This window comes from Dasypus novemcinctus, chromosome 16, assembly GCF_030445035.2.
Source record: "Dasypus novemcinctus isolate mDasNov1 chromosome 16, mDasNov1.1.hap2, whole genome shotgun sequence".
Taxonomy (NCBI): Eukaryota; Metazoa; Chordata; class Mammalia; order Cingulata; family Dasypodidae; genus Dasypus; species Dasypus novemcinctus.
Window position 1 is genome coordinate 20,419,602 of NC_080688.1, and position 23,902 is coordinate 20,443,503.

Sequence of the window (23,902 nt, forward strand, 5' to 3'; positions counted from 1 at the left end):
AAGGAGAAAAATATAGAAAGCATGAATAATTAAAGTCAGAAATGAAAGTGTGAACATTACTGACTATGAACAATTAAAAGATTGTAAGATGATACTATGAACAACTGAACACCAAAAACTAGATAAGTAAGATTAAATAGCAACTTTCTTAAAAATACATAAAATGAAAAACTGACTAAGGAAATAGAACACCTTAACAGAAAATAAGCAAAACATGTGAGGCAGAAATAAAAAACCTCCACAAACAGAAGTTCAGGAAAAGAAGGCTCCACCTTTGAAATCTATGAAACATTTAAGGAATAATTAGCACCAATCCTTCTCAAACTCTTCCAAAACTAGAAGAGAAGGGAATACTTCCTAACTAAATCTTTGAGTCCGGCATTGTCCTAGTATGAATCTCAAATAAAACAAACTACAGATAATTATCCCTCATGAACACAGATATCAAAATCCTCAAGAAAATACTAGCAAACCAAATCTAGTAAAATGTTAATAGGATTACACCACATGACCATGTAGGATATAACTTAAGCTTGCAAGAGATTTGTTAACATATATAGAAGACGACCAATGTAATATTCCATAGTAGTAGACTGAAAAAGGAGATCATATCATTTGATTCAGAAAAAGCATGATATAACCCCAAATCCTGTCATGATAAAAACAATCAACAAGTTAGAAATGGAAGGAAACTTCCTCAAGATGATGAAGAGGATTTATGAAAAATCTATAGCTAGAATCAACAATGGAGAACGTCTGATACTTTCCTCATAGAATCAGAAACAAGCCAACTTTTGAATTCTTCTCAAATATTTGTACAATTTAATTGTAAATGAAATAGCAATAAAATTGGCCTGCACTGTTATGTATAATACTTTAATTTTTACATAATTTACCCTTATTAAAACAAGCATAAAATTGGCTTCCAAAGTTCTTTCAGATAATTATTAACATTTTATCTTATCCTAGAGAATACTATGTAGCTTTTATCCTACCAATCCCACGCTCCATTTTTTATTCCAGGAAAACTGTAAATTTTTGTCACATCATTAGAACTGTTGAAATGTTTATATTTATTCATCTTCCATTTATTTTATTTTCCCAATTTATTTCAGAACATGCCAGGCTTTTATCTATAGAGAACTAGTGTGATAGGATCCCTAATTAATCTCCAGGACCTGGAATCTTTCTTAGTACACATAATGCAACTGAAAGAAATAATGCCTAAAGAAATGAATGAATCTTCATAATTTCTCTTCTCAATAGCCTTACATATCCAACATCATTTGACAGTTATAATTTTGAACTTATCTGGTAACTCCAATAAACAGAAACAGTGCCCCAAAGAATGAAGCACTAATTACGTTTATTATCTGTTAAATCTGGGTGTGACTCCTGGAATATAGTCCTAATGTAGACTAACTCTTTTAAAAGGATATGCAAAAATAGAAGTTATAGTCAACTGAGAAGAATAAACTGGACAGGGCAGTATTTTGGGAAAGAGGAAAGTGCTGCTTTTTTTGGAACCTGTCTCAGAACCTGGTTGACCTCACCATTTCTCCCAATTTTGGGGTTCTGGCAAGTTTTCCAAACAATAGATGTGAGCAGGCACTTTTATAAATCTTGACTATATTCAGACTGTTTTTTATACCAAAGAATTATCTTTCATTTTATTGTATCAAATTTTTTCTCACCATTCTCATTTCCTATTTTGACTATTTGTGTCCTTTACTGAACTTTTATTTAAATCTATTTCATTACTTTTAATTGTACTGTACAAAATTCTGGGTCTTTTCTGTTCAATAATGTAAGCAATAAACATAAATGACTATTAAATATAAATTAGTAAAACTTAAATAACACTAAAAACTCAGTGTTTTATTTGCATTAAATAAATTTCAAATGCCCAGGAGCTATATAGTGGCTTTTCTAATGGCATGTGGAGCAATAGAACACTATCTTCATTGCAGAAAGAACTTTTAGGAATCTTGATCTGAAACTTAGGTATTTCTTCCATTTATAAATGATTTATTTTTCGCTTCTTCATTAATTTCCTTCTATTTCTGCACCGTAATAATATTTAGCTTTATTTCTTTTAACTTTTTAAGAAAGGTGCTTTCATAATTTCATTATTTACTGTAATTTATATAAGTATTTTACACACTAATAGACCTACACTTGTCTCAGGAATATTGGTTTAATTTATGAATCTTGTGATTGTATGAAATTTATTCAGCTCTTACTGTTTTTCTTCATAACATACATTTTTTAGGTTCCAAGATTATATAGAACAGTTTTCCTCCTCAATTTTCAGTTCATAGATTATTTTTCGATGTTTTGTCATAATTTTGTCACTTTATTTCCTTTTTAATAGGGTATGTTGGTTATTCATTTTAAATTTTTGAGGTTTTCCTTCATCCTATAGTATGAAACATTTGTATTATGGGTCCACGAATCTTTAAAGGCAGAAGATTTTCAGGAAACAGTACTTTAATAATATATACTTTGTTGAATAACTGGAAATTACTCAAACTTCTTTTGACAAATTTTATTGTCAAAACAAGAAGAGAAACAAGCCTATGAGACGATAGATAAGTTACACAGGCCTGAGATGGAGTCCCTCATACTAAGCCCATGGCAGCAAACCAAAGCTTAACTAAATTCCTGTCACTGTAAATGCTCCCCAAAACCTGAATCCTGAGAACAAACAATCATAACTCAATAGATCTTTTTTCTTCTGTATCTTAGTTCCTCTAAGCCAAGGCTAAGCCAAGTAAGGAAAACCATCCTGTGTCAATCAATAAGATTATTTTCTTGAAGATTACCTTATTCTGCCTACAACTTTCTTGCTCTCACACTTCTGAGGTTCCTTCCATGTTATGGATTGTATATTGTCCAATTCATGAATTGCTTAAAAAAGATGTGAGATCCAGAAAATTAATTTCTTTTGGATTTTTTCAGTTTTTTGGCACTTTTGTCTATAAAGATAGGTTGCAAAAGTGACTGCTGATGATGGAAACAAGAAGACAGACAGACAAAAGTGCCTACTGAACCTTTGTGTTTTATTTTTTTTTTCTCCCCCACTACCTCCAAGGATCATGGATGAGTCCCTCACAGATCTGAGCCCCACTATTTCTGTGTTTGAGCTCTCTGATCTCACTAGCTCTCAGTCCAAAGGTTAGTGGGTTAATCTTACTGATGAAAAAGTTCAAATTTTGAGCCCAGGGCACTAGGCTTTTGATTTCTGCTACTGCCGGTGGTTTCTTTCCCATTGCACAAGGTAAGAAGTGAAATGATGAAGATGGGATCCTCACCTTTATGTCAAAATTTTGATTCTCTACACTGTGGCACTCTGTCATATTACAAGTTTAAAATTTATGGGGTTGGAAGCTATATCAATCTAACAAAATGGCAAAATCTCACCAAAGACAACCTAGAATTTCCATATTCATTTAGGGTAATGTCCAATTACACAAAATTACCTATCAATCTAGAAAAAAACTTTCAAACTAAACAACTGAATGGATTACATACTTTAATTAGCACTCAAAATTTACAAAGATATCGCAAGACTCCACTTATCACTTATTGTCACACCATAATATGACTCAATTTGTAATTCCTTAGTGCATATGCAAACATCATCTTCAAAAGGTGAAGGACACCTTTCCTGTCCCACATGACAGACACCCCATTAATCATAATCTGACAGCAGGATAATGGATCTACTGGAAACGACACAGGTAAAGACAGCCCGAGAACCTCATTAAAATGAACCCTGCCAAGTACTCGTGACTTCTGGCACTGCAGCATAATTACAGGTATTGATCCATGGGTCTATATCACTCAACTAAAAAAGTTCCATCACATTTCTGGACTTAACCATAACTCTGAAGAGTTAAAAATCAAACTAGCCAAGAAGTGAAGTAGACCATATCACACAATAGACTGTATATTCCCAAGGTGTTGAATCAAGTCATCATATAAAGAAGTCCTCACGTACAATTTACCTTAATAACACTTAAAATGATATTTCCCTACGCTCTGTCCTTGCACTGGCCTGGAAACACAATGCCATTGTCTGTTTCTCCCAGGACATTTAAAAGTGAGGTAACCTCATCCACTGTTAATTTGTCACCATAGTCCCTGTTCTATGATACTGCAGTAGAACCCTTTGTTCTGCTGAAAACAAATTTCTTTCCTGTCCCAAGTGCTTCAGTTACTTTGGCTCAAACTGCAAATGTATTTCATATTAAATATGAATAATTAAGCCAAGGTCCTCTTTACTCTGCTTTAAACTTTCTTAAACCTGTAACACTGTAACCAAGAATTAGAATTAACAAGTAGTGGGTGCAGCTCAGTGGTTGAGCATCTGCTCCACAAGTACAAGGTCCAGGTTCAATTCCTGGTATCTTCTAAAAAATTTTAAGGAAAGTTTATGAACTCAATTGTTTTATTGATAATATTTCTCTTAGTTTTTCAGGATATTATAGAAAAGTCAAGAGCTAATACCTGAACTTAATGAAACTGGCTAGATCAACCTCACCCTTCTTTACAGTTATTTCAAACTAGGCTCACCCTTTTGTATACTTACTGTTCTGATGGTTGTTCTACTCTGATCTTACATTTGTTTATGATTATTTCAATTCAAGGTTTACACTTGTGTATATGTAGTATTGTGATGGTAACTACTCCACCCTCCCATTTGAATCCATAAAAACCCTAATCTTCTCATAGTCAGGGAGGCAGATTTTGGGGCCTTTGGGCCCCATGACCTAATTGCTAGACTAGCAAATAAACTCTTTCTCTCTTGAAATCACAGTATCTCAGCCACTGGTCTTTGAAGTGCATTGGGAGAAAAACACCTGCCTTTGCGGTTTCAACCACAATGTAGGCACTAGTCTACAGTTATCATAGAAGAGCTTGGAAACTTTTCTATAATAGTCCATATGCCTCCATGAACTACAAGTTACCTTAAAAATGCATGTCCATTTTCAGGTTAAAGACACTGGATCAGTAAGATATTCACAACACAAATAAATCTTGGTCGGCTCTTCATTTGTATGCTCAATACCACAGACACTAGGATACTAAGGACAAATGACAGTATTCCTAGCAATAAATCTCTAAAAACATCACCTTATCTGTAGTTACACTGTTCTCCAGGCAATATTTTTATTGTGGAAATTATATAAAATAATTTCCTGGGCAGTAAATTGCCTTAATAGCTGGTATATGTATGGGCAATGTGCACTTCATCTCTTCACAGCCCATTAGGAGCTTATAATCAGCCTAAACCTTCTCACTGGACTAGTCCAGTATTTTAATAATTCTGCAGAATTATTTTTCCCAGTTTCTATGGTGCGTTTAAATTCTCTTCTTCACTCAGTGCCGCATTTTCCTTACATTTTTCATTTCTGGGATTCTGCAGTCTTAGAGCAGTTCAGTTTAATCCTCTCCAGGTTTTTTTTTTTGTTTGTTTTTTTTTTGAGGTTTTCTGCCTCAAGTTTCTTCCCTGCTAGGTTACCCTGCCTCTAGAGTCCTACGGGGTCATTCCAAGAAAGTGAATCCATCCACAAGTCCTTTCTGCATTTAGGGAGTCCCACTGACAGTAACTGGATTAAGTGCGTGCACCACTCAGCCACTGCCATTCTGCAGCAGTTTTACTCCCCATCCCTTCTGCAGGAGCCCTTTTGTTTTCCGCATTCCTCAGCAGATTTTTTTCCACCCTGGATCTCCGTGCATTTGGCTCTCTGTGCCTGGAAATGCGTGTGGTTCTAATTCACTCATGTGAGTTAGTCTAAAATAGGTTTCTATGGTGAGACTGTCCCAGGCTGCTTGCAGAACTCCCAAGCTCTGCACAAGACCCATTGAGAGGGAAGGGAAGAGGACTAGCAGGTTCTGGATAGAAGTTTCTAACCTTCTATTTTTCTTTCTTAATTCAGCATTTGTGGAGACCTTCTCGAGTCTCCAGCATCCTCCATAGTTCTGGAATCTCCCCTTATATTATTCCCAGTGGGAGCCAAGCCCGGGCTCCCCCCACTTAACTGAAACAAAGCCTTTAACACGTGGCTGCCTGCGTCACCTACACAGAAGTTAAAGATTAACCACCCTCCCCAGAGGGAAAAGAACATACAGATGGTATCATAACCTATAATCTTCTCCAGGCGGAAACTTCCTTCCTACCATAACATCACCAGACCCCATCTGTGTGCTTCATGTGACCCTAGCTGAGACCCTTCATATTTCCCCTCATTTTTTCCTACCTCTTTTGCAAAGCGCGACGACCATTCTTCAGACCGCCTTCTCCCGACACTCTCTCCTGTTAGTAAGTCCAAATAAAGCTCATTTTTTTCTGATTCACTGTTTGGTGCAGTTCTTCGGTCTCCTGGCAACCGGCTTGGTGCCGTGCAAGAAATTCGCCGATTAACTGGGGAGGTTTCTTTTTCAGGGATTTCTTCGGTCGCTCTGTTGATGACGTCATCCATCGACTTTTTTTTTTTTTTACACTTTATTTCAACTTCAAAAAACAAAATAATAGACAAATGGCAGCTTAACCAATTATGGAGCATTACTCTAAAAATTCTGTGCAGGCACATTTATCTTCTTTTATCCTAAAAACTAACCCAATTATTTCTCTACTGTTCTTCTAAAAAGATAAATAGATTAAACACAGATTGCTTAAATGACATGATCAATGTCTCCTTGCTAATGAAGAAAACGAAGAAAAATGCTTACTTATTTTTATATCTCATAAATCTAAACCCCATAAAGTTTTTTTTTTACCTTTAGTATTGATTTAGTACCACCTTTGCTGTTGCTACAAAAATACTGCAATATCATGGGCAGGTAACTAAAGAGCCTAGAAGTAACATTAGTTATATTTTCCCCATGTATCACCATATTCTTAACACCTGCTGGTAGAAGAACATTCTTCTATTATATTAACCAAAATCCTCATCTATCACCAAAATCACTGTTAAAATGTTGTAGAAGATGAGAGAGATTCAATTATTTGCATATAGAAAGGCTAGGACTCAGGAATGATTTTGAGAAGGAAAAAATGATTTATTGACGGCTGGCTGGACTTGGGAACTTTGTTTCAAACCCGAGCCTGGAACAAGATTTTTGAGTTTCTTTTATATAGAGAGGAAGGGCCAAATGGTTCTGTTGTTTCAGTGCTCAATAGGCTTGAATTAGTCTATATCTTTCACATTTTAGGTAAGCTTTTAGCATGGACTTTTGTTGGCGAAAAACGGTGCTTACTGGGACACAGAGACTGATTGACTATAGACAAAGAAAAATTTATTGAGAGGCTTTCCCAATGGAGTGGGTCTGAAGAACAGACTTCAGCACCCCCTTGGAAGGAGGGAACCTGAATTCATACAGAACTTTCCTAGGCAGGGGAATGATAATTGGTGGGAGGGGGTTGAGGGTCCGAGTGAAGTGCAGGGGCCAATGGGAAGCCCTTAGAGGTAGAACTTTCCCTGATAGTGACTAGCAGAAAGATGGTTAGGGAGTTACGGTTTTTTGGAATGCTGCAGGAACAGATATTTCTTCGTTTTCTGGGAATTTTATCTCCCTCTGATAGGTAGGTAGGGAAGGTTTCTATTTCCCTTTACTTCTGTCTCTGTGTGGTTTCTTTAACCTGTGGGGAAGAGCCATGTGCTTGGACAGGTAGGTTTATGCGGGATGGGGTTAACCTTTCCCCAGTGCATTTCAGGGGGAACTGAGCTACAGTTTATTAATTATTGCAAACCTCTAACAACTTTATACATTTTAGATAAGGTTTTAGCACATTTGGTTTGCATTTTTGTAGAATTTGCATTGCTAAATTGTTTTTCCAGGACTGGAGTTGTTGTTATAGTTACCAAGGGCAGGGCTGCAGTTCTTCCTGTTCCAAACACATTGCACAGAAAACACTCTGCTCAGGTTATTTATGAATATATGAACAGCCCCTCACTCATAGCCTATATTATTTCTCCCCTTGTGCTGAAGCTTAACTTCCTAAGCTTTGGCATAATTATTGTTGGAGGTATGAGGTGGGTGGCTGTTTTGATTGATTACTTTATCAATTTTTAGTGAGGATCTAAAGACAAACTTCTTGTTAAAGCATCAAGGATTTATTCTGTTTTCAGAAGTTTTTATTCTGGACAGTAGAATCCTGGGGGTGGGCCTCTCTGCAGTTATCTTGGGGCCACCGGTGCTCATGTGGATTTCCAGTCAGGCTCCAGATCCATTTATTAATTTTATTTTACTCTTAAAGAGTTCACACCTTTACTCTTAAAGGGGTGCTGAAGGGAGATGATTTCTGTAACTGTTTCTTGCTGGCCATGGGCTGTAGCCATTGCCTAACAAGATGTAAAACTTTTATTTTATTTTAACTGAAGGAAGATGGATCTGGCATTTTGTACGAAGCTGGATGAAGTTCTCACATGGTTAATAAGATATTCATTCTGAAAGAAACAAATTTAATTAAAATTTTGGAATACCAGTTTTTAAAAGAGGACATTGGATTACAGAGGTAGACAAGGTTAGGTGCTTATAAAGATGGCACTCTTTTTTAAAAGCTGGTGGAAACAGTAAATATATATATATATATATTTTTTTAAGTTATTTATTTTTAGAGAGAAATTGCAACTGATACTTCCATTGTTTTGAAGACGCATTTCAGGTTGTTTAATGATTAGCACTTATGTGCTCTGTATGCTCCTGGTGAACTGGCACCTTTTGGGCAGTTGGCTTCATTCAGGATTAGTACACCAAGTTGGAAATTTTCTTAGTTTTAGCTGTGGGAGTGATCAGAACTACAGAATAAAGTTGTTTTTTTTTTTTTAATTTTGGTTTTAATTGTACAAGTTCCAGTAATTTTGACTGTTTAATAGGTGACCCATTATTAGCAAGCTTTTTGCTACACAGCAGAGTACAGTAGAATAGTAATTTGGCTGAGCCTGGCTAAGACCACTACCTTATTTTATAGATATGCTTATTAATTATTTAGAAAATGAAGTTACCAGGAATTTAACAGGTCTAATATACTTTTGCACTTGATCTAGAATAGAAAAGATAATGTTATAATTATTAGGCATATATTTAGTACAGGATAAAAGTACAGCACTTAATATTAATTAATGTATTATTTAATGCATAAGGATTCTGAGTTGCAATTAATAGTTTTAAGTTTTAGGTTTGTAATACTTTACATGTTATCTCTCCATGGGAGCAGGCCATAATGCCAATTGTGTTTATATTTTACTTACAGTATCCTGGTAATCATGGCTTTATTTAGCATATTCTTCACACAGTGAGTAAGTTGCAGCATCGTTGATCCTAGAGAAAGTTTTCAGTATTTTACTAGCTTGGTGCATAGTGCTCTCTGGCACTATGGAACAATGCCAGTCTGGAGGTGATAGCCATTGTACACTTGGCTGTAGGGAGTCATCATTGGCTGCTGCAGGAGCTTGAAACTGCAACATAGTTTCCTTGACATCAGGAGCATAGCTAGAGGCTGATGTAGCAAATATTTCTATCTGAGGGGTCAGTGACCAGCCTAGCCAATAACTCACAGGAAGAGGCAACCTGTAATGTATTCAAGGCCTAGTTTGAATGTATAAGAAAGTTTGACAATGTTAAAGTTTATTCCTTGTTTTTATATATATATTTTAAACATTTTAATGCAACACATCATATATTAAATGACTTTACTTATACAATTTTACCATGGAGATAATAGTAGGTATTTTACTTTAGTAATAGAGGAAAAAAACTATTTTTCATTGTTAAAATGAAAATGAAAGATTCCTAATAGAATCAAGATAAATTTCATTACTATTTACTTAAATATGCACTTTGCAGAGGCCTTCAGACAGGTTTTATTATTACAAAGTTATTTTTTGCTACTAATGACTTCTAGAACTAGAACCATTTAAATGTTTTCAGTTTGGAAGATGTTTTTACAACTTTTTTGTAATTAACTACAACCACATAGACTAGTTACTTTACATTTAAATAAACTTATTAAATTATAATTATCAACTAAAGAAGTTTCCTTTACTTATTTTAGAGAGCATATCTACGAAATTTTTAGCTTAATTTCATTAACATGAACTTACAATTTTTATTACTCCAAAGATTTTGTATGTATAATGCTAATTTATTTAATGGGTAATTTATAAACTAAGGGAAATTACACTCAAGCTAAATAAAACTGAAACCATTATAGTCTATGCAAGGAACGCTCTCCTCCTTTCCCCCACAGGAAGCCAAAACTTCATTTTTTTGTTTAAGTTCTGAAACTGTGAATGATTTTAAAAGCATACTGATTACTAGGTTCCAAAATATATTACAATCGCATAATTTAATCGTAATCCAGGAAAGATTTTTCCATAGCTTTTATGGACCTTCCTTTACTTACTGAAATTCGGCAACAGAACCACTAACCACTCTTATTTTAATGCTGTCAAAAGGTTTAAACTGGGAAATTACAGGGCAAACTGATTCTTAATTCCCCAGCCTAGTAGATAGGTGTAATCTGCCATACTTAGTCCCACCTTCAAAGCTCTTGCAAAGAGAAGGCCCTTTTCCAATAGTTTCTATAATCAGATTTTTATTTGACCTTTCTATCCTGCTTAGTTTAATTTGGGCTCCAGGAATATTTATTTACATATATAACTGCATATTTAATTTTTAACAATTTGAATAGAGCTCTTCTAAGAATTTTCATTTGTTAATTTGATATTTTCATCCTGATGTATAAAGATATACACTGAGAAAATAGGCAGACATAAACAGAGTTAGACATAGAAACACAACTCATTGATGTTACTTATAATTTGCATACTTTATATACTGTTTAGCTTAACAGGGTTCTAGAAATATATATTACTTATATAACTGCATATTTCACCTTAACAATTTGAGTAAATAGGCAGACATGAGTAGTTTGACACAGAAACATAACTTAAGTAACTTGGTTACTTAAAACTTTCATTTTTACAAAATAAGTGTGACTGCTAAACATTCCAAAGACTCCTGAAACTTTCTTTAATTTGCAGTATGACCATGCAGTTTTGCACAAGAATTTTGTTTCTTAAATAATGTCTTGTAACCAAAATGTTCCCAATGCTTTAACACAATTTTATTTTGCTTCAGAACCTTTTATTTTGAATTTCATGAGAGAAAGCAGGGTTACTAATACTAATAGGACAAGAGATAGGGATGTTTCATGCCTGCTTTTCCCTGGACAATAGGGGCAGAAGCAGTTATGAAATAACAATAAACAAAGGCAAGGGGTGAGGCTAGGCTTGAAGTGACCATAAGTGAAGGTAAGGTTAGCCCAGAATTTACATTTATAACAATAGGTTCAGGCCAAACTCACCCAGTTATAATTTCAGTTATTATCCTTCTGCTGTTTTATAATATAAATGCATTTATAAATGATCTTAACTTTTAGTTACAGGTTTCATTAAGTTTTAAACTTAAGGTGAATTGGATACTTTAATTAATTAAGCTACAAGAATTTTGTTAGTAATAATCCTGTGAGGTTCTGCCTTTTCCTAGTAACAGAACAAATTCTCATCTGCGAGTTATGCATTTAATTCACCAGCAAGAGAGTATTGGCATTTAAAGATTCATTTTCAAATTACTTTTTACCATGAATTCTTAGGCACCAGTAGCTGAGAAAAGCCAAACACAGATTTTTTTTTCCTGTAGTTTTACAACCCTGAAGTTCCCAGCCAGACCATTAAAAAGTTTATTGAGTGATTAGAGGTGTATTGTTTCAAGCACTAGCCTCCTTTCTTTAGACAAGTTTACAGTTCTAAAACATTTCAAAGCATTTCTACATAGTCTCAGAGAGAGAGAGATTCAGAAAAGCAGAAGAAGTTGGGCAGAATGCAAATTTATTTTGGCCTTTGACACCCTAGGGAGGGAACTTTACTGCATTTATTTTGATCCTGCTTTTCATTCCATTTACTTTTCCCATTCCAGGCAGGCGGGTGCACAGAGATCAAATAGGAGCATGGTTTACGAATAGAAGGTGTGGACTCACTGGAAAGGGGCAAGCCGATCTCCCCTTTCCAACATTCTGCCAAAATGGGTGGAAAGGACCTGCTCAAATTTGGCGCCCTTCCTGGGGATCCAGCCACCCTGACTGGGGCAGCCCCCCAAAACCTGGGTGTGTGGCATGGACATGGATGGCCCCCATGCCTCGGCAAAGGGATGGACCAGAGAGGAGACAGCAGAGCATGTGCAAAAATCCAGACTCAGCAGTTTTCCCCATGTTCAAGTCACTCCCTTGCCATTGGCAAGGGAGGGTTCCAGCTCAACTAAATTCCACTACTTTACATAACCACACAACTCCAACACTAGCATTGAGCTAACACACATAGAAGCACAAAGGTCATTCATCTGACCCACAAGTTCAATATATATCTTTTTCAGCACAGCTGCCCCTGCAGCCATCACAAACCTTAGAAAGAGAGAACACTTAACATTAATATCTGATATAAAGTGAATTCATTCACAATTCAGCACCACAACAAAAGATTCCAGCTAGACATTTTTCACTGTTTAACTTTACACCCAGACCAAACTTCACTAGAAAAGCTGATTCATTTTCCTGTAACCAAGTTTTTCAAAATCCAGACCAATTTCCAGGACGTTAGGACTCAAACCTATAAACATCTTTCCTTATTACATCAAGCCTCCACTCTTTTTAGCGGAGACGAGCCCAGTCACCAGATTCTAACATGCAGTTAGACAAACCCAAAACATCAGGCTTTTCCCTTTTTTTTTTTTTTTTTCTTTTTCCAGACCTAAAGAGAATGGCTTACCCCCAAATTTCTGGAGGTACTAGGGCTCTCTCTTGGGAGTTGATCAGGCTCCCTCCCCAGCAATTAAAGCTACAGTTTTTCCCTACTATGCTCCCCCAGGGAGTCTTACCTTCCTCTGGGTCTGGAGTTCTTTATTGTTTTCAGAATCTTTCTCTCCAGACCTTCCATTGCTCTCGATTTTCATCGGGAAGACTACAGTGGAGCCCACATCTTTTCTGGATTAAATTTAATCCAGGGGTGCCCCAATGATTGGGGTTCACCCAAGTCCTCCTGACTTTCTTGGGGATCTGGAAGGGACAGCAAAAATGCTACCATCTCTGGCCTTCATTTGCAATCCAAGACAAGACTCCAAAAATATTGTAGAAGATGAGAGAGGTTCAGTTATTTGCGTATAGAAAGGCTAGGACTCAGGAATGATTTTGAGAAGGAAAAAATGATTCATTGATGGCAACTAGACTCAAGAGCTTTCTGTTTCAAACCCAAGCCTTGAATAAGATTTTTGAGTTTCTTTTATATGGAGAGGAAGGGTCAAGTGGTTCTTTTGTTTCAGTGCTCAATAGGCTTGAATTAGCATGTATCTTCCACATCCTAGATAAGTATTTAGCATGGACTTCATACATTTTAGATAAGCTTTGAGCACATTTGGTCTGCATTTTTATAGAGTTTGCATTGCTAAATTGTTTTTCCAGAACTGGAGTTGTTGTTGTAGTTACCAAGGGCAGGGCTGCAGTTCTCACTGTTCCAAACACATTGCACAGAAAACATACTGCTCAGGTTATCTATGAATATATGAACAGCCCCTCACTCATAGCCTATATCAATACAATCCCCTAGATTATCCTTTAGCTGTCTTTCAATTAATATTAACCTCTCTAGACTACCCCTTTCAACCACAATCCCATTTGTAAATCAGCAGTTTTTGTTATACCCATTAAAATGTGATACCATAAACTCTATTCATTATAACATATTTAGTCATCCTTATTAAACATTTTATATATATTCAGTATCATCTTCCCGTTCATAATCAGCACTCTTTCTCCTAACCTATATTCCATAGTTTAATTCTATAAGCTTATTTAATCATATTTAGTAGATGTCAATGAGAACATACAATATTTTTTCCTTTTTTGTGGCTGTATTATTTCACTAAATGTAATATTTTCCAGGTTCAACCATGTTGGCATGTGTTTCTCTGGGTCTTTCTTCCTACAGTTAAATAGTATTCCATCATATGTATATACCACATGTTGTTTATCCATTCATCAGACAATGGGCACTTAGGTAGTTTCCATATTTTAACAATTGTGAATATTGCCACTATGAACATTGGTCTGCAAATATTTGTTAACATCCTTGCTTACAGTCCATTTGAATATATTCCTAGAAGCAGGATTGCTGGATCATAGGGCAGTTCTATATTTAGCTTTCTGAACAAGTACCAAACCACCCTCCACAGAGATTACACCATTTTACACTCCCACCAACAGTGAACATGTGTTCCTATTTCTCCAGAACCTCTCTGCCCACATAGTTTTCTATTTTTTTTTTTTCAAATAATTGCCATTCTGTAAGACATGAAATGGTATCTCATTGTAGCTTTTATCTACATTTCCCTAAAAGCTAGTGAGGCTTTTAGGCCATTTATCTTTCCTCTCTGGAAAAAATGTTCATTCAAATCTTTTGCTGATTATTAATTAGGTGGCTTGTCTTTCTCTTGTTGAGTTATGTGACTTCTTTATATAACATAGAAATAAAACCTCTGTTGGAGATGTGGTTTCTGAATATTTTTTCCCATTGAGTAGGATGATTTTTCACCTTCTTAACAAAGGCTGATGAAAAACAAAATTGTTTAATTTTGAAGAAGCCCCATTTATCTATTTTTTCTTTCATTACTTGTGCTTTGGGTATAAGGTCCAAGAAATCACCACCTACCACAAGATGGTGAAGTGATTTCCCAAAATTTTCTTCTAGGAATTTTATAGTACTAATTATTATATTTAGGTCTTTGACCTAGTTTGAGTTAACTTTTCTGTAAGATGTGAGATAAGAATCTTCTTTCTTTCTTTTAGACTGGAATTGCAGTTTTCTCAGCATCATTTATTGAATAGACTGTTGGGAGGAAGTTCTCCAGGGCATATATACAGGTACATAGAAAGGTTTGGATATTTTCATAGTGGTTTCAGTTGGAAACAACAGATGAGACAGTGCTGAATTCCTGACCAGGGGAGCGCTATCACATTCCCCAATGGAACAACAACAATCCCCCAAATGCAATGGCAAAGACCAATAAAGATGGATGGTCCACTGATGAGCCCTTGATACTGACAACATGGATTATGAGCCTGTGTGCCTGAAATATAAATATAGCTGTGGGGTGTCTAAGAGTTACCTCCTGAGAGCCTCGATGTTGCTCAAATGTGGCCACTCTCTAAACCAAACTCAGCTTGTAGAGGCATTGCCCTCCCTCCAGCATGGGTCATGACACCCAGGAATGAGTCTCACTGGACCCGAGGGATTACTACCAAGCACCAGCTGATGCTGTAACTACAAAAAGACCATGAACAAAGAAGTCAACTCAGACTGGCAGAATATCTCAGCCTACATGTAATATCTGGTGTTAAAAACTGCCTTTTGACTTTGGATAAAAAGGGGGAAATGGAAAGGACAAGTGAGTTTATATGGCTAAGAGTCTCCAAAAAAGAGTCGAGAGGTCATCAGAGGTGATGCTTATGCATGCCTCAGCAGGGTACCAGAGATAGCCAAGGTAGATGGAAACCCAGGTGCTGGTTCTCCTGAGGGCTGCAGCGACCCACAGGTTCTATGGTCAAGGCAGATGGCTCTGGAGTTCAGGGCCATGTCAGTTGGCCCTGCTTTGGAGTTTGTGTTCCTGGGTGTGATGGAGTTGGACTCAGATATAACCTTTTTACACATGCCTCTTCTGTTACTTTTACTGGACCTGTGGTTGGCATTTGGGTGGTGTATACTCAGGAGACCTGAATCTCTGAACTGTCCATGTAATAGCCAGGCCCTGGGCCCCAGCAGACTTGCGACTCCTATCCTCGGGTTTCTTGGACTTACCCTGGCCAGCTGACAGGGAGGTGAAGAGGGGCCAACCACCACACCAGGGAGCCAAGAGTGCCTACAGCTGCAAGCAGGAGAATTGTATCCATCATCCATGTGGAATCTTGGTGTAGAGGGAGACTGGACATAGCCATCCCAGGTCCACAAGATGGAGGAATAGAGTATGGATTAGAGTGGACTTACTGGTGTTCTGCTGGGGAACTATTGTGATTAGTAAGGGAAGAAATTGTAGTAGTGATGTGGAGAGGGTGGCCACAGTGGCTCCTGATGGTCGGGAGAGGGAAGAAGAGATATGATGTGGGGGCATTTTCAGGAGTTGGAGCTATCCTAGTAAGTGTTGTAGTTTGGATGCTGGATGTTGTGTGTCCTGTCATGGCCCACTGGGTGGACTAGGGGAGAGTGTGGACTACAATGTGGACCACTGTCAATGGGCTTCAGCAGTTCTCCAGAACGTATTTGCCGGGTGTAGTGGATGTGCCACAATGATGGAAGAGTTTGTTGATGTGGGAGGGGTGGGGGGTATGTGGGGACCTCATATTTTTTAATGTAAAATTTAAAAGAAAATAAAGAAGAAGAAAAAATAAAAAAATAAAATAAAATAAATCACTTGACCATATATGTGAGAGTATTTCTGAACTCTTGATTTTATTTCACTCATTAGTCTGTCTATATTCATGCCAGTACAGGCTCTTTTACCACTGTGGCTAAATAATATTCTTTATAGTCCTGGATAGTCCTACAAATTCATTCTTCTTTTTAAAGACGTTTTCCGCCCTCAGACACAAGTGCCCATCAAGATATATTTGATAATTTTCTTTTAAAAAATTCTACAAAGAAGGCTGCTAGAAATTTTACCGGAGTTGCATTAAACCTATAGATCAATTGTGTACAATTGACATCTTAATGATATTTAGTGTTCCTAACCATGGACACAGAGAGTCCTTCCATTTTTTAAAATCTTCTTTGGTTTCCCTTAGCAACACAATGTAGTCCTCTAAATACAGGCCCTTTATCTCTTTGGTTAAGTTTATTCCTATATACTTGTTTCCTTTAATCACTATTTATTCCAATCCAACTTTGAAGGGCACAAGTTGGAGGAACCATAATACCAAAGAATACACAGCAATTTGTCCACATCATTAACATTGTCGTTTGTTGACATACAGTTGTTAATAGTAGCCTCGTATGATCACATTTTTTTCCATTTTATTATTTTTTTCTTCTTTATTTTCTTTTAGATGTTACATTCAAAAAATATGAGGACCCCATATACCCCCCACCACACCCACCCCACCCCTCCCTCATCAACAACCTCTTCCATCATTGCGGCACATCCACTGCACCTGGCGAATACGTTCTGGAGCACTGCTGCACCACATGGACCGTGGTCCACATTGTAGTCCACACTCTCCCCCAGTCCACCCAGTGGGCCACGACAGGACACACAACGTCCAGCATCCGTCCCTGCAGCACTACCTAGGACAACTCCAACTCCTGAAAATGCCCCCACACCATATCTTTTCTTCCCTCTCCCGACCATCAGGAGCCACTGTGGCCACCCTCTCCACATCACTACTACAATTTCTTCCCTTACTAATCACAATAGTTCCCCAGCAGAACACCAGTAAGTCCACTCTAATCCATACTCTATTCCTCCATCTGTGGACCTGGGATAGCTATGTCCGGTCCTCCTCTACACCAAGGGGGATTTAGATTCCACATGGATGATGTATGCAATTCTCCTGCTTGCAGCTGTAGGCACTCTTGGCTCCCTGGTGTGGTGGTTGCCCCTCTTCACCTCCCTGTCTGCTGGCCAGGTTAAGTCCAAGAAACCAGATAGTAGGAGCTGCAAGTCTGCTGAGGCCCAGTGTGTGGTCATTACGTGGACAGTTCAGAGACCCAGTTCTCCCGAGTATAAACCACCCAAATGCCAACCACAGGTCCAGTAAAAGTAACAGAAAAGGCATGTGTAGAAAGGTGACATCTGAGTCCAACTCCATCACACACAGGAACACAAACTCCAAAGCAGGGCCAACTGACATGGCCCTGAACTCCAGAGCCATCTGCCTTGACCATAGAACCTGTGGGTCACTGCAGCCCTCAGGAGAACCAGCACCTGGGTTTCCATCTACCTTGGCTATCTCTGGTACCCTGCTGAGGCATGCATAAGCATCACCTCTGATGACCTCTCGACTCTTTTTTGGAGACTTTAGCCATATAAACTCACTTGTCCTTTCCATTTCCTCCTTTTTATCTGAAGTCAAAAAGAGGTTTTTAAAACCTGATATTACATGTAGGCTGAGATATTCTGCTGGTTTGAGTTGACTCTTTGTTCATGGTCTTTTTGTAGTTACATCATCAGCTGGTGCTTGGTAGTAATCCTACAGTATCAGGGAGGCTCATCCCCAGGAGTCATGTCCCACACTGGGGGCAAGGCAATGCATCTACATGCTGAGTTTGGTTTAGAGAGTGGCCACATTTGAGCAACATCAAGGCTCTCAGGAGGTAGCTCTTAGGCACCCCACAGCTATAGGCCTAGTTCATATTTCAGGCACACAGTCTCATAATCAGAGCCATCAGTATCAAGGGCTCTTTGTTGGGCCATCCATCTTTATTGGTCTTTGCCATTGCACTTGGGGGATTGTTGTTTTTCCATTGGGGAATATAATAGCGCTCCCCTGGTCAGGAATTCAGCACTCTCTCAACTGTCATTTCCAAGTGAAACCACTATGAAAATATCCAAACCTTTCTATGTACACTGTGCACATGCCCTGGAGAACTGCCTCCGAACCGTGTGCCCCCCACTAATGACACCCCACACAAGTGCTCCTCCCCTGCCTTAGTTGAACCTCTCTGTAGTCCAAAACTTCTTCAAAAAGGAAGCCCAATATATTGCCAGGTTCCATTGATAGAAAAATGGAATTAGTGATGAGTTTAAAGGTTAGATATAGGATATATAGAAATTTAGAAAAATTAAATAAAGGCAAAATAAATTGGGGTATCAAAGAAATGAAAAAATGAAAAACCTTTGTTTTTGACATTTTGCCTTTCATCACTGCTACAGGTGTTGCCCTGTATGTACAGTGGCAAGGCACTTTCTTCCATTTCTTCCTCAGTGTCTACCTCCTTTCTTTTCTTTTTTTCCCTGACTATTAAGTTTCTCTTGACATACATTTTAGGTCACAGTAATTCACATATACTATATATGTGTCGCAGTGTGGGCTCGCCCAGAGGGCCGCTGCAGGGGCGGTGTGGGCTTGGGCGGAGGGCTGCAACACACGGAGGGGCCTTCTGAGAAGGCGCTCCGGGGCCGGCAAGGTGCGGAGGATGCGCGGTAGGAAGAAGACTACCGAGGAGACCAGGATCTGTGCGCAAGTCTGATTTATTCAGGAAGTACAGCGGTTAATATAGGGCGAAGATGGGGAGGAGCAGGGGGCGTGGCCGGGGGGCGGCAGACGGCTGATAGGCTCGTGCAGGGGTGCCTCACTGGTTGTGGGCAGAAGACGGGGTAGCCAGGGTTCTCGGCGGCAGAGGCGGGGCTGTCATGGCGCGGCGGTGGCCCTCGGGGGAGAGGCGGGGTTAGGCCACTGAGGGGGAAGTGGGTGCAGCTGGGCAGAGGGGTGGGCAGTACGCCCGAACCCCAAGCGGAGGGCCTTAACGCCCGTTCCCGCCACCCGGGTCCGACTCGCACCAGAGCCTGGAGACGAGCCGACCCTTGCTGTCGCCGCGCTCCCACACGGTGCCACCCTACATATATGGTACTCCCACATATCCAACATCAAACCCTTTGTCCCTTCCCCAACAGTGACTTTTTACATGTTCATATTATATTTGCTGCTGCTAATGTACAGATATTGAAATGATAGCTTTCAAACATGGTTCCATTTGGGTTTACATTATGGTTTATATTTTAGACTATATAGTTTTCTAAATTTTTATTTATCTTAGTTTTACATTATGGTTTACATTTTAGCTTATAGATTTTTATACATTTTTGGTGTAATTTAACATGACCTATATCCATCATGGCATGATCTTGTGGAAGACTTCCATTATCCCACAGTTACCCTGATTCCATGTATTCAACACCTCCTTCCCCCTTCTCTCAGGGTCCACCATGACAATCAATCTTTATTACTTGAGGGACCATATTCAGTTATGATCTCTTTTAATTCTTCTGGGTCAGTAAAAATGTTCTCCTTCTAATTTCTGAATTTATTTATTTGCATCTTCTCTCTTTGTTCCTTTGTTAGTCTTTGTTGATTTTGTTGATCTTTTCAAAGAAACTACTTCTAGTTCTGTTGATTTTCTCTTTGTTTTTTTTAAATTCTTCATTTCATTTATTTCTGCTCTAATCTTTATTGTTTCTTTCCTTCTGCTTACGGGATTGGTGTGCTGTTCTTTTTCTATTTCCTCCCCATGTACAGTTAGGTCTTTGATTTTATTAATAGCTCTTTTTTCTTTATTAATGTAAGCACTGAGAGCTATAATTACCTTCTCAGCACTGCCTTAGCTGTATCTCATGAGTTCTGATATGCTGTCTCCTCATTTTTATTTGTCTTGAAGTATTTATTGATTTCTCTTGTAATTTATTATTTGAACCAGTGATAAATTAAGAACGTATGCTTTAATCTTCATATATTTGTAATTTTTTTCATTTTCTGCCTTATTAATTTCTAACTTTATTTTTTTATCAGAGACAGTGCTTTCTATAATTTCAACCGCTTAAAATTTATTGAGCTTTGATTTATGTCCAAAAATAAGGTCTATCCTGAAGAAAGATCCATGATTACTTGAGTAGAATGTATATTCTGCTGTTTGTGTTGTAATAGTTTATAAATGTCTCATAGGTCTAGTTCATTCATATTATTCAAACTCTCTATTTACTTATTTAGCCTATGTCCAACTGTTCTATCCAAAGCTGAGAGTAGTGTGTTGAAGTCTCCAACTATTATTGTACAGACTTCTAATTCTCCCTTCAATTTCACTAGTATGTGCCTCATGTATTTTGGGGATTCTAAGTTAGGTGAATAATAAATATTTCCTCTTGGTGAATTTTCCTTTTTATTAATATATAATGCCTTCTTCAACTTGTGTAATAGTTTTGCATTTAAAATCTTTTTTTTTTTTTAACTTTAGTATCACTACTCCAGATTTTTAAAAATACTATTTGCATGGAATATCTTTTACCAGAATTTCACTTTCAGCCTGATATTGTCCTTGTGGCTGAGGTGAGTCTCTTGTATACAACAAACATATGGCTCATTTTTTAACTCCATTCTGTCATTTGACATGTTTTGATTGTAGAATAAAGTCATTCAATGTTATTACTAGATGCATTACCAACTTTGTCCATTTTATCCCTTGGCTTTCCATTGTCATAGCTTACTATTTTCTGTACTTTAATGATTCCAGTTATCCTTATTTATAATTTTCCTTTCTATAGTCTTCTCCAAGCCTTTTGCCCTTGTCTTTTTCTTTCAGCTTGTAACTCACACTTTAGTAGATTTTATAGATCCATTCAAATGGTGACATATTCTCTCAGTTTTCATCTGTGAAGACTTTAAACTCACTTTTATTTCTGAAGGATAGATTTTCTGGATAAAGAATTCTTTGCTGGAAGTATTTTTTCTTTAAATGTCTTAAATATATTTACCAATGTCTTCTTGCCTCCATGGTTTCTGATGAGACATAGGCACTTAAACTTATTGAGACTCCTTTATAATTGAAACATTTCTTTTCTCATTCTGCCCTCAGTAACCACTCTTTATCTCTGACATTTGACATTCTGATTAGTGGATGTCTCAGAGTAAGTGTATTGAGCTTTATTTTGTTTGGGTTATGTTGTTCTTAAATATTGATATTGCTGTCATTCATAGGAATTGGAATATTTTCTGTCATAATTTCCTCAAATATTCTTTCTGCTCCTTTCCCATTCTCTTCTCCTTTTTTTGGGACACCTGTAATGCATATGACTGTGTGTTTCATATTATCATTCAATACTCTGAGACCCTGTTCCATTTGTTCCATTCTTTCTCTTTTTGTTCTCCTGTATTTTCCACTTCAGATGTTCTGTCCTTGAAATCACTCATTATGTCTTTGACTAATTCAAATCTGCTGTTATGAACCTCTAATGCATTTCTGAGGTCATCCATTGTGGCTCTCATTCACATAAGCTCTGTTTCTTTCCTTTGCAGGCTTTCAAACTGTTCTTTATGCAAACACAGTGTCATCCTACTATTTTTTAAATCTCATTAATCATATTTTCCTTCAACTTCTTGAATTGATTAAGGAGGTTTGTGTAAACATCATTGAACCGAAAACTGAGGCAAATCATCCATAATACTTGTATAAACTGGAGGGGCTGACTACAGGCTAATATTGGAAGTCCATCCTCAGTCACAAATATTTTAAATACCAAACAAACTGACATGTTATTTGCAACATGCACTCAAATCAGGCCATATAATTTAAAACCCATTTGCAAAAGATTCCTTCTCATCACCTAACTGGGAAAAAAACTTGGACCACTGGGAGCTTTTACATTCTGCAACCATGAATTGGGGCTTTAATTATGCTAATCACATCTTGACTCTTTGGTCATATTATAGCAGTATCAACCTTGCTAGCTGTGGACCCACAAACCCCTTGATTTGCAAGTCAAACCCTTAATCTAATGTTACTTTCAAATTCTACTAACAGCTCAGCCTCATTTTAATGCCATTGAGGCAAAAACCGTGACCCTCATAAATCTAAATGGGTCTCATTTTGGGAAGGAAACCCCTGCCCTATATCTCAGATGACATTATCCCAGCCCAGGAGCTCAGTGCTACAGATGGCATCACCTCAGAAAACAATTCTTTAGCCCAATGATCTCCCTACTGGAGATCAGTCACTCCTGCTTCCTGTGAAATTGAATGATAAGTGATTTTAGTAAACTTCTTGATATGCTTGAGTTTCCATTTTATCCAGGAAATTATAAAGAAGAAACAGACATTAAATGAAGCAGGTTGACATACGTTTACCAATAATCCTTTGTGCTGCTTATAAAAACCCCTACCTCAGCGTGGAAGGAAGAACTGTAACAATGATTTCAGGCTAACACCATCAAAGCCTGCTGATCTTCACCAGAAGACCACAACCTTACACCAACATCCTGCTTGCTGATTAATGAACTGGTCCTTAAGCACACCACAGCCCCTGTAATCCATGTAGTTCATGGAGCATATGTACTAACTATAATTCATGTCTTCTTTATCTTTCCCCATTCTCCCACACCTTTCCTCTGATTCAAGCCATCATATAAGTTGCTCCCCCGCCTCACCCCTTTAAGCACAAACCTCTTTTGTGCAGCTCCAGAGTTAATACAACTTTAGCTCAATAAACATGCTCTGCACCCTCATTTTAAGTCTGTTTATTTTCTTTTCAGCATAACAGTACTTGGTGTACGGAAGTGGATTTCAAAAGTTCCTCCCAGGATGATGTCTCAGATGACTAGGAGAAAAGCATGGTACATGCAGGAATCCTTTGCATTCCATTCTCTCTGGGGTGGTCTTCAGGCTCACTTGGCTCACCCCTCCCAGATTTTTGAGCTCCCACCAAGTTGCAATTTAGGTCAAAATCTGTTTGTTGAGCTAAAGTCTGGTCAGGCTTTCTGTCATGGCTTTTATTTTCACCATTAGGTAAGAGAATTCTCTTCTCTTTCTGTCTCTTTACTGTTTCTCTACAGTTACTGTAGGAAACAGTAAGTTCTTTATTTCCTGTGCTTCTATGTTTCTGTGGTTTGTGTCTGTCTGTCTGTTTTATGTATATTTTCCTAACTCCACGAGGTTTACTAAGTTAACAAATAAAAATTATTAAGAAAGCTATATTCAATTTGTTTAAAGATGCATTAAGACTCCTAGAGTCCCAGAAATTGGAAAAGCTGAATTTCTAGTGGTCTTTAAAATCCTTCTTCTTCTCTCTCTGGGTTCTAACTTAGTTTA

At 37.7% G+C, this 23,902-nt stretch overlaps 1 protein-coding gene across 11 annotated transcripts in view; it reads right to left on the minus strand.

The window, feature by feature from the left end:
• Positions 1–6,494, minus strand: part of LOC101434139 (zinc finger protein 596-like) — a 47,307-nt gene extending 40,813 nt beyond the window's left edge. For 8 of the 11 annotated variants that reach the window (XM_058277305.2, XM_058277303.2, XM_058277306.2 and 5 more), the window contains exon 1: positions 6,267–6,494. The gene's annotated coding sequence lies outside the window, so the exon portion shown is untranslated. The remainder of the gene's footprint in view (positions 1–6,266) is intronic. The other 3 variants (XM_058277307.2, XM_058277302.2, XM_058277299.2) reach the window with 1 other exon arrangement.
• Between the last annotated feature and the right edge of the window lie 17,408 nt (positions 6,495–23,902).